The following is a 10670-nucleotide window of genomic DNA, read 5'->3' on the forward strand; positions in this document are numbered from 1 at the left end:
CAATATTGAAATCTCTAAATTGGAATAAGGAATTCTATGTTCACATCAATGCATCCAATTTTGCAACCTCACACAACCTCGTGATCATAAAATGGATTTCCCAATTTTAGATGCAAGCTAACATTTGAATGTGGTTGAAAATAATTACACCACAACAAAGCAAGAAGGGCTGACAATGATCTATGTTGTAAAGAAGTTTTGCCATTATCTATTGGCAAATCATTCTTTTAGAATTTGACTTCATGGTAGTGGTAAAGAAAGGGTCTACTCAGGACCATTCGAGCAAAATTTCTATTGTGAAGCACCAAAGGGGGTAGACAATGACCTCCCGGATGCAACTTTATTTAATATAGAGTCTGTACCATGCTATAGTGAGCGCATTGCTAGATTCTTGTCTACTACAATCTGGGATGACAAGATAGCTGATCTTACATGTCATGCAAATTTCTTGGATGCCTGCTAAAGGTTTTAATTGATATTAAGGAGACTTTACTACCTAGGGACAGGCGAGGTTTTACGCTTAGTTGCTAACTCAGATGAGTACCAAGATTTGGTTGTTGAAGCTCACGTGAGTATTTCAAGCCAACATTTCTCAAGAAAGGGAATATATTGTAGAGTGTTGTGCAACGGCAATTGGTGGCCTTGTATGCACCTTTATACCCAAGATTTGTAGTTCTCCCATGAACCGAGCAACGTTTCAAGTTATTCCATTCACTCAGCTAAAGTCATGGTCCCTTCTATATATAGTGATAGAGAGTGCCATATCTTGTTCACAAGGTTGTGGATACTCATGGGCCCTCTTTCTATGTAAATGTACATGGGGCCACTTTGTATGAGGTAGAGGATTTTCTTGGTGCTAGAGGGACATGGGCTTTGGTTGGATGGTCTCTATCTGTTGAGATGTTGTCACCTTCTCAAGGATGCTTAGACATGGATTACTCTTTGTCCAAGACAACCTCAAAGATTACACACATTGTTGTTGCACAGCCTCTTTCTTCTCCCACAAGATGCATGAGGATTGTCTTGTGGAATGTGTAGGGGATGGGAGGTCCTTATTTTATGCCCTATCATGGTAGGTTGTGATAGAATTCGCAAAGATGGTAGGTTGTGATAGAATTTGCAAAATGTTTGGTTAGTAGTGGCATTGGCGTGCTTATGATTCATGAACGAGAGTCGTATTTGGCTAACTGATACTGCATAGTCACTGTGAAACTTTTATGGCATCACGATATGAACTTTTGGGCGCCCAAGGGAGTATGTATGTCTATTATGGACTCTTGGCAACATGCTATTTTGGACAGTGGAGTGATAGTCCCTTAGCATTCCCAATGGATGATTATGTGGTTTGCAAAGTGTAGAGTGGGTTTGCTGAATGTATATGCCCCTAACCATGCGAGCGCGTAGAGTTTTGGGGATAGATCTTTTGAAAAGCAAAAAGAAGCCAAGTTAGTCATTGCACCAATATTGAAATCTCTAAATTGGAATAAGGAATTCTATGTTCACATCAATGCATCCAATTTTGCAACCTCACACAACCTCGTGATCATAAAATGGATTTCCCAATTTTAGATGCAAGCTAACATTTGAATGTGGTTGAAAATAATTACACCACAGCAAAGCAAGAAGGGCTGACAATGATCTATGTTGTAAAGAAGTTTTGCCATTATCTATTGGCAAATCATTCTTTTAGAATTTGACTTCATGGTAGTGGTAAAGAAAGGGTCTACTCAGGACCATTCGAGCAAAATTTCTATTGTGAAGCACCAAAGGGGGTAGACAATGACCTCCCGGATGCAACTTTATTTAATATAGAGTCTGTACCATGCTATAGTGAGCGCATTGCTAGATTCTTGTCTACTACAATCTGGGATGACAAGATAGCTGATCTTACATGTCATGCAAATTTCTTGGATGCCTGCTAAAGGTTTTAATTGATATTAAGGAGACTTTACTACCTAGGGACAGGCGAGGTTTTACGCTTAGTTGCTAACTCAGATGAGTACCAAGATTTGGTTGTTGAAGCTCACGTGAGTATTTCAAGCCAACATTTCTCAAGAAAGGGAATATATTGTAGAGTGTTGTGCAACGGCAATTGGTGGCCTTGTATGCACCTTTATACCCAAGATTTGTAGTTCTCCCATGAACCGAGCAACGTTTCAAGTTATTCCATTCACTCAGCTAAAGTCATGGTCCCTTCTATATATAGTGATAGAGAGTGCCATATCTTGTTCACAAGGTTGTGGATACTCATGGGCCCTCTTTCTATGTAAATGTACATGGGGCCACTTTGTATGAGGTAGAGGATTTTCTTGGTGCTAGAGGGACATGGGCTTTGGTTGGATGGTCTCTATCTGTTGAGATGTTGTCACCTTCTCAAGGATGCTTAGACATGGATTACTCTTTGTCCAAGACAACCTCAAAGATTACACACATTGTTGTTGCACAGCCTCTTTCTTCTCCCACAAGATGCATGAGGATTGTCTTGTGGAATGTGTAGGGGATGGGAGGTCCTTATTTTATGCCCTATCATGGTAGGTTGTGATAGAATTCGCAAAGATGGTAGGTTGTGATAGAATTTGCAAAATGTTTGGTTAGTAGTGGCATTGGTGTGCTTATGATTCATGAACGAGAGTCGTATTTGGCTAACTGATACTGCATAGTCACTGTGAAACTTTTATGGCATCACGATATGAACTTTTGGGCGCCCAAGGGAGTATGTATGTCTATTATGGACTCTTGGCAACATGCTATTTTGGACAGTGGAGTGATAGTCCCTTAGCATTCCCAATGGATGATTATGTGGTTTGCAAAGTGTAGAGTGGGTTTGCTGAATGTATATGCCCCTAACCATGCGAGCGCGTAGAGTTTTGGGGATAGATCTTTTGAAAAGCAAAAAGAAGCCAAGTTAGTCATTGCACCAATATTGAAATCTCTAAATTGGAATAAGGAATTCTATGTTCACATCAATGCATCCAATTTTGCAACCTCACACAACCTCGTGATAATAAAATGGATTTCCCAATTTTAGATGCAAGCTAACATTTGAATGTGGTTGAAAATAATTACACCACAACAAAGCAAGAAGGGCTGACAATGATCTATGTTGTAAAGAAGTTTTGCCATTATCTATTGGCAAATCATTCTTTTAGAATTTGACTTCATGGTAGTGGTAAAGAAAGGGTCTACTCAGGACCATTTGAGCAAAATTTCTATTGTGAAGCACCAAAGGGGGTAGACAATGACCTCCCGGATGCAACTTTATTTAATATAGAGTCTGTACCATGCTATAGTGAGCGCATTGCTAGATTCTTGTCTACTACAATCTGGGATGACAAGATAGCTGATCTTACATGTCATGCAAATTTCTTGGATGCCTGCTAAAGGTTTTAATTGATATTAAGGAGACTTTACTACCTAGGGACAGGCGAGGTTTTACGCTTAGTTGCTAACTCAGATGAGTACCAAGATTTGGTTGTTGAAGCTCACGTGAGTATTTCAAGCCAACATTTCTCAAGAAAGGGAATATATTGTAGAGTGTTGTGCAACGGCAATTGGTGGCCTTGTATGCACCTTTATACCCAAGATTTGTAGTTCTCCCATGAACCGAGCAACGTTTCAAGTTATTCCATTCACTCAGCTAAAGTCATGGTCCCTTCTATATATAGTGATAGAGAGTGCCATATCTTGTTCACAAGGTTGTGGATACTCATGGGCCCTCTTTCTATGTAAATGTGCATGGGGCCACTTTGTATGAGGTAGAGGATTTTCTTGGTGCTAGAGGGACATGGGCTTTGGTTGGATGGTCTCTATCTGTTGAGATGTTGTCACCTTCTCAAGGATGCTTAGACATGGATTACTCTTTGTCCAAGACAACCTCAAAGATTACACACATTGTTGTTGCACAGCCTCTTTCTTCTCCCACAAGATGCATGAGGATTGTCTTGTGGAATGTGTAGGGGATGGGAGGTCCTTATTTTATGCCCTATCATGGTAGGTTGTGATAGAATTCGCAAAGATGGTAGGTTGTGATAGAATTTGCAAAATGTTTGGTTAGTAGTGGCATTGGCGTGCTTATGATTCATGAACGAGAGTCGTATTTGGCTAACTGATACTGCATAGTCACTGTGAAACTTTTATGGCATCACGATATGAACTTTTGGGCGCCCAAGGGAGTATGTATGTCTATTATGGACTCTTGGCAACATGCTATTTTGGACAGTGGAGTGATAGTCCCTTAGCATTCCCAATGGATGATTATGTGGTTTGCAAAGTGTAGAGTGGGTTTGCTGAATGTATATGCCCCTAACCATGCGAGCGCGTAGAGTTTTGGGGATAGATCTTTTGAAAAGCAAAAAGAAGCCAAGTTAGTCATTGCACCAATATTGAAATCTCTAAATTGGAATAAGGAATTCTATGTTCACATCAATGCATCCAATTTTGCAACCTCACACAACCTCGTGATCATAAAATGGATTTCCCAATTTTAGATGCAAGCTAACATTTGAATGTGGTTGAAAATAATTACACCACAACAAAGCAAGAAGGGCTGACAATGATCTATGTTGTAAAGAAGTTTTGCCATTATCTATTGGCAAATCATTCTTTTAGAATTTGACTTCATGGTAGTGGTAAAGAAAGGGTCTACTCAGGACCATTCGAGCAAAATTTCTATTGTGAAGCACCAAAGGGGGTAGACAATGACCTCCCGGATGCAACTTTATTTAATATAGAGTCTGTACCATGCTATAGTGAGCGCATTGCTAGATTCTTGTCTACTACAATCTGGGATGACAAGATAGCTGATCTTACATGTCATGCAAATTTCTTGGATGCCTGCTAAAGGTTTTAATTGATATTAAGGAGACTTTACTACCTAGGGACAGGCGAGGTTTTACGCTTAGTTGCTAACTCAGATGAGTACCAAGATTTGGTTGTTGAAGCTCACGTGAGTATTTCAAGCCAACATTTCTCAAGAAAGGGAATATATTGTAGAGTGTTGTGCAACGGCAATTGGTGGCCTTGTATGCACCTTTATACCCAAGATTTGTAGTTCTCCCATGAACCGAGCAACGTTTCAAGTTATTCCATTCACTCAGCTAAAGTCATGGTCCCTTCTATATATAGTGATAGAGAGTGCCATATCTTGTTCACAAGGTTGTGGATACTCATGGGCCCTCTTTCTATGTAAATGTACATGGGGCCACTTTGTATGAGGTAGAGGATTTTCTTGGTGCTAGAGGGACATGGGCTTTGGTTGGATGGTCTCTATCTGTTGAGATGTTGTCACCTTCTCAAGGATGCTTAGACATGGATTACTCTTTGTCCAAGACAACCTCAAAGATTACACACATTGTTGTTGCACAGCCTCTTTCTTCTCCCACAAGATGCATGAGGATTGTCTTGTGGAATGTGTAGGGGATGGGAGGTCCTTATTTTATGCCCTATCATGGTAGGTTGTGATAGAATTCGCAAAGATGGTAGGTTGTGATAGAATTTGCAAAATGTTTGGTTAGTAGTGGCATTGGTGTGCTTATGATTCATGAACGAGAGTCGTATTTGGCTAACTGATACTGCATAGTCACTGTGAAACTTTTATGGCATCACGATATGAACTTTTGGGCGCCCAAGGGAGTATGTATGTCTATTATGGACTCTTGGCAACATGCTATTTTGGACAGTGGAGTGATAGTCCCTTAGCATTCCCAATGGATGATTATGTGGTTTGCAAAGTGTAGAGTGGGTTTGCTGAATGTATATGCCCCTAACCATGCGAGCGCGTAGAGTTTTGGGGATAGATCTTTTGAAAAGCAAAAAGAAGCCAAGTTAGTCATTGCACCAATATTGAAATCTCTAAATTGGAATAAGGAATTCTATGTTCACATCAATGCATCCAATTTTGCAACCTCACACAACCTCGTGATCATAAAATGGATTTCCCAATTTTAGATGCAAGCTAACATTTGAATGTGGTTGAAAATAATTACACCACAACAAAGCAAGAAGGGCTGACAATGATCTATGTTGTAAAGAAGTTTTGCCATTATCTATTGGCAAATCATTCTTTTAGAATTTGACTTCATGGTAGTGGTAAAGAAAGGGTCTACTCAGGACCATTCGAGCAAAATTTCTATTGTGAAGCACCAAAGGGGGTAGACAATGACCTCCCGGATGCAACTTTATTTAATATAGAGTCTGTACCATGCTATAGTGAGCGCATTGCTAGATTCTTGTCTACTACAATTTGGGATGACAAGATAGCTGATCTTACATGTCATGCAAATTTCTTGGATGCCTGCTAAAGGTTTTAATTGATATTAAGGAGACTTTACTACCTAGGGACAGGCGAGGTTTTACGCTTAGTTGCTAACTCAGATGAGTACCAAGATTTGGTTGTTGAAGCTCACGTGAGTATTTCAAGCCAACATTTCTCAAGAAAGGGAATATATTGTAGAGTGTTGTGCAACGGCAATTGGTGGCCTTGTATGCACCTTTATACCCAAGATTTGTAGTTCTCCCATGAACCGAGCAACGTTTCAAGTTATTCCATTCACTCAGCTAAAGTCATGGTCCCTTCTATATATAGTGATAGAGAGTGCCATATCTTGTTCACAAGGTTGTGGATACTCATGGGCCCTCTTTCTATGTAAATGTACATGGGGCCACTTTGTATGAGGTAGAGGATTTTCTTGGTGCTAGAGGGACATGGGCTTTGGTTGGATGGTCTCTATCTGTTGAGATGTTGTCACCTTCTCAAGGATGCTTAGACATGGATTACTCTTTGTCCAAGACAACCTCAAAGATTACACACATTGTTGTTGCACAGCCTCTTTCTTCTCCCACAAGATGCATGAGGATTGTCTTGTGGAATGTGTAGGGGATGGGAGGTCCTTATTTTATGCCCTATCATGGTAGGTTGTGATAGAATTCGCAAAGATGGTAGGTTGTGATAGAATTTGCAAAATGTTTGGTTAGTAGTGGCATTGGCGTGCTTATGATTCATGAACGAGAGTCGTATTTGGCTAACTGATACTGCATAGTCACTGTGAAACTTTTATGGCATCACGATATGAACTTTTGGGCGCCCAAGGGAGTATGTATGTCTATTATGGACTCTTGGCAACATGCTATTTTGGACAGTGGAGTGATAGTCCCTTAGCATTCCCAATGGATGATTATGTGGTTTGCAAAGTGTAGAGTGGGTTTGCTGAATGTATATGCCCCTAACCATGCGAGCGCGTAGAGTTTTGGGGATAGATCTTTTGAAAAGCAAAAAGAAGCCAAGTTAGTCATTGCACCAATATTGAAATCTCTAAATTGGAATAAGGAATTCTATGTTCACATCAATGCATCCAATTTTGCAACCTCACACAACCTCGTGATCATAAAATGGATTTCCCAATTTTAGATGCAAGCTAACATTTGAATGTGGTTGAAAATAATTACACCACAACAAAGCAAGAAGGGCTGACAATGATCTATGTTGTAAAGAAGTTTTGCCATTATCTATTGGCAAATCATTCTTTTAGAATTTGACTTCATGGTAGTGGTAAAGAAAGGGTCTACTCAGGACCATTCGAGCAAAATTTCTATTGTGAAGCACCAAAGGGGGTAGACAATGACCTCCCGGACGCAACTTTATTTAATATAGAGTCTGTACCATGCTATAGTGAGCGCATTGCTAGATTCTTGTCTACTACAATCTGGGATGACAAGATAGCTGATCTTACATGTCATGCAAATTTCTTGGATGCCTGCTAAAGGTTTTAATTGATATTAAGGAGACTTTACTACCTAGGGACAGGCGAGGTTTTACGCTTAGTTGCTAACTCAGATGAGTACCAAGATTTGGTTGTTGAAGCTCACGTGAGTATTTCAAGCCAACATTTCTCAAGAAAGGGAATATATTGTAGAGTGTTGTGCAACGGCAATTGGTGGCCTTGTATGCACCTTTATACCCAAGATTTGTAGTTCTCCCATGAACCGAGCAACGTTTCAAGTTATTCCATTCACTCAGCTAAAGTCATGGTCCCTTCTATATATAGTGATAGAGAGTGCCATATCTTGTTCACAAGGTTGTGGATACTCATGGGCCCTCTTTCTATGTAAATGTACATGGGGCCACTTTGTATGAGGTAGAGGATTTTCTTGGTGCTAGAGGGACATGGGCTTTGGTTGGATGGTCTCTATCTGTTGAGATGTTGTCACCTTCTCAAGGATGCTTAGACATGGATTACTCTTTGTCCAAGACAACCTCAAAGATTACACACATTGTTGTTGCACAGCCTCTTTCTTCTCCCACAAGATGCATGAGGATTGTCTTGTGGAATGTGTAGGGGATGGGAGGTCCTTATTTATGCCCTATCATGGTAGGTTGTGATAGAATTCGCAAAGATGGTAGGTTGTGATAGAATTTGCAAAATGTTTGGTTAGTAGTGGCATTGGTGTGCTTATGATTCATGAACGAGAGTCGTATTTGGCTAACTGATACTGCATAGTCACTGTGAAACTTTTATGGCATCACGATATGAACTTTTGGGCGCCCAAGGGAGTATGTATGTCTATTATGGACTCTTGGCAACATGCTATTTTGGACAGTGGAGTGATAGTCCCTTAGCATTCCCAATGGATGATTATGTGGTTTGCAAAGTGTAGAGTGGGTTTGCTGAATGTATATGCCCCTAACCATGCGAGCGCGTAGAGTTTTGGGGATAGATCTTTTGAAAAGCAAAAAGAAGCCAAGTTAGTCATTGCACCAATATTGAAATCTCTAAATTGGAATAAGGAATTCTATGTTCACATCAATGCATCCAATTTTGCAACCTCACACAACCTCGTGATCATAAAATGGATTTCCCAATTTTAGATGCAAGCTAACATTTGAATGTGGTTGAAAATAATTACACCACAACAAAGCAAGAAGGGCTGACAATGATCTATGTTGTAAAGAAGTTTTGCCATTATCTATTGGCAAATCATTCTTTTAGAATTTGACTTCATGGTAGTGGTAAAGAAAGGGTCTACTCAGGACCATTCGAGCAAAATTTCTATTGTGAAGCACCAAAGGGGGTAGACAATGACCTCCCGGATGCAACTTTATTTAATATAGAGTCTGTACCATGCTATAGTGAGCGCATTGCTAGATTCTTGTCTACTACAATCTGGGATGACAAGATAGCTGATCTTACATGTCATGCAAATTTCTTGGATGCCTGCTAAAGGTTTTAATTGATATTAAGGAGACTTTACTACCTAGGGACAGGCGAGGTTTTACGCTTAGTTGCTAACTCAGATGAGTACCAAGATTTGGTTGTTGAAGCTCACGTGAGTATTTCAAGCCAACATTTCTCAAGAAAGGGAATATATTGTAGAGTGTTGTGCAACGGCAATTGGTGGCCTTGTATGCACCTTTATACCCAAGATTTGTAGTTCTCCCATGAACCGAGCAACGTTTCAAGTTATTCCATTCACTCAGCTAAAGTCATGGTCCCTTCTATATATAGTGATAGAGAGTGCCATATCTTGTTCACAAGGTTGTGGATACTCATGGGCCCTCTTTCTATGTAAATGTACATGGGGCCACTTTGTATGAGGTAGAGGATTTTCTTGGTGCTAGAGGGACATGGGCTTTGGTTGGATGGTCTCTATCTGTTGAGATGTTGTCACCTTCTCAAGGATGCTTAGACATGGATTACTCTTTGTCCAAGACAACCTCAAAGATTACACACATTGTTGTTGCACAGCCTCTTTCTTCTCCCACAAGATGCATGAGGATTGTCTTGTGGAATGTGTAGGGGATGGGAGGTCCTTATTTTATGCCCTATCATGGTAGGTTGTGATAGAATTCGCAAAGATGGTAGGTTGTGATAGAATTTGCAAAATGTTTGGTTAGTAGTGGCATTGGCGTGCTTATGATTCATGAACGAGAGTCGTATTTGGCTAACTGATACTGCATAGTCACTGTGAAACTTTTATGGCATCACGATATGAACTTTTGGGCGCCCAAGGGAGTATGTATGTCTATTATGGACTCTTGGCAACATGCTATTTTGGACAGTGGAGTGATAGTCCCTTAGCATTCCCAATGGATGATTATGTGGTTTGCAAAGTGTAGAGTGGGTTTGCTGAATGTATATGCCCCTAACCATGCGAGCGCGTAGAGTTTTGGGGATAGATCTTTTGAAAAGCAAAAAGAAGCCAAGTTAGTCATTGCACCAATATTGAAATCTCTAAATTGGAATAAGGAATTCTATGTTCACATCAATGCATCCAATTTTGCAACCTCACACAACCTCGTGATCATAAAATGGATTTCCCAATTTTAGATGCAAGCTAACATTTGAATGTGGTTGAAAATAATTACACCACAGCAAAGCAAGAAGGGCTGACAATGATCTATGTTGTAAAGAAGTTTTGCCATTATCTATTGGCAAATCATTCTTTTAGAATTTGACTTCATGGTAGTGGTAAAGAAAGGGTCTACTCAGGACCATTCGAGCAAAATTTCTATTGTGAAGCACCAAAGGGGGTAGACAATGACCTCCCGGATGCAACTTTATTTAATATAGAGTCTGTACCATGCTATAGTGAGCGCATTGCTAGATTCTTGTCTACTACAATCTGGGATGACAAGATAGCTGATCTTACATGTCATGCAAATTTCTTGGATGCCT

Source organism: Cibotium barometz, chromosome 36, assembly GCF_041138505.1.
Source record: "Cibotium barometz isolate CiBa-2024 chromosome 36, ASM4113850v1, whole genome shotgun sequence".
NCBI lineage: Eukaryota > Viridiplantae > Streptophyta > Polypodiopsida > Cyatheales > Cibotiaceae > Cibotium > Cibotium barometz.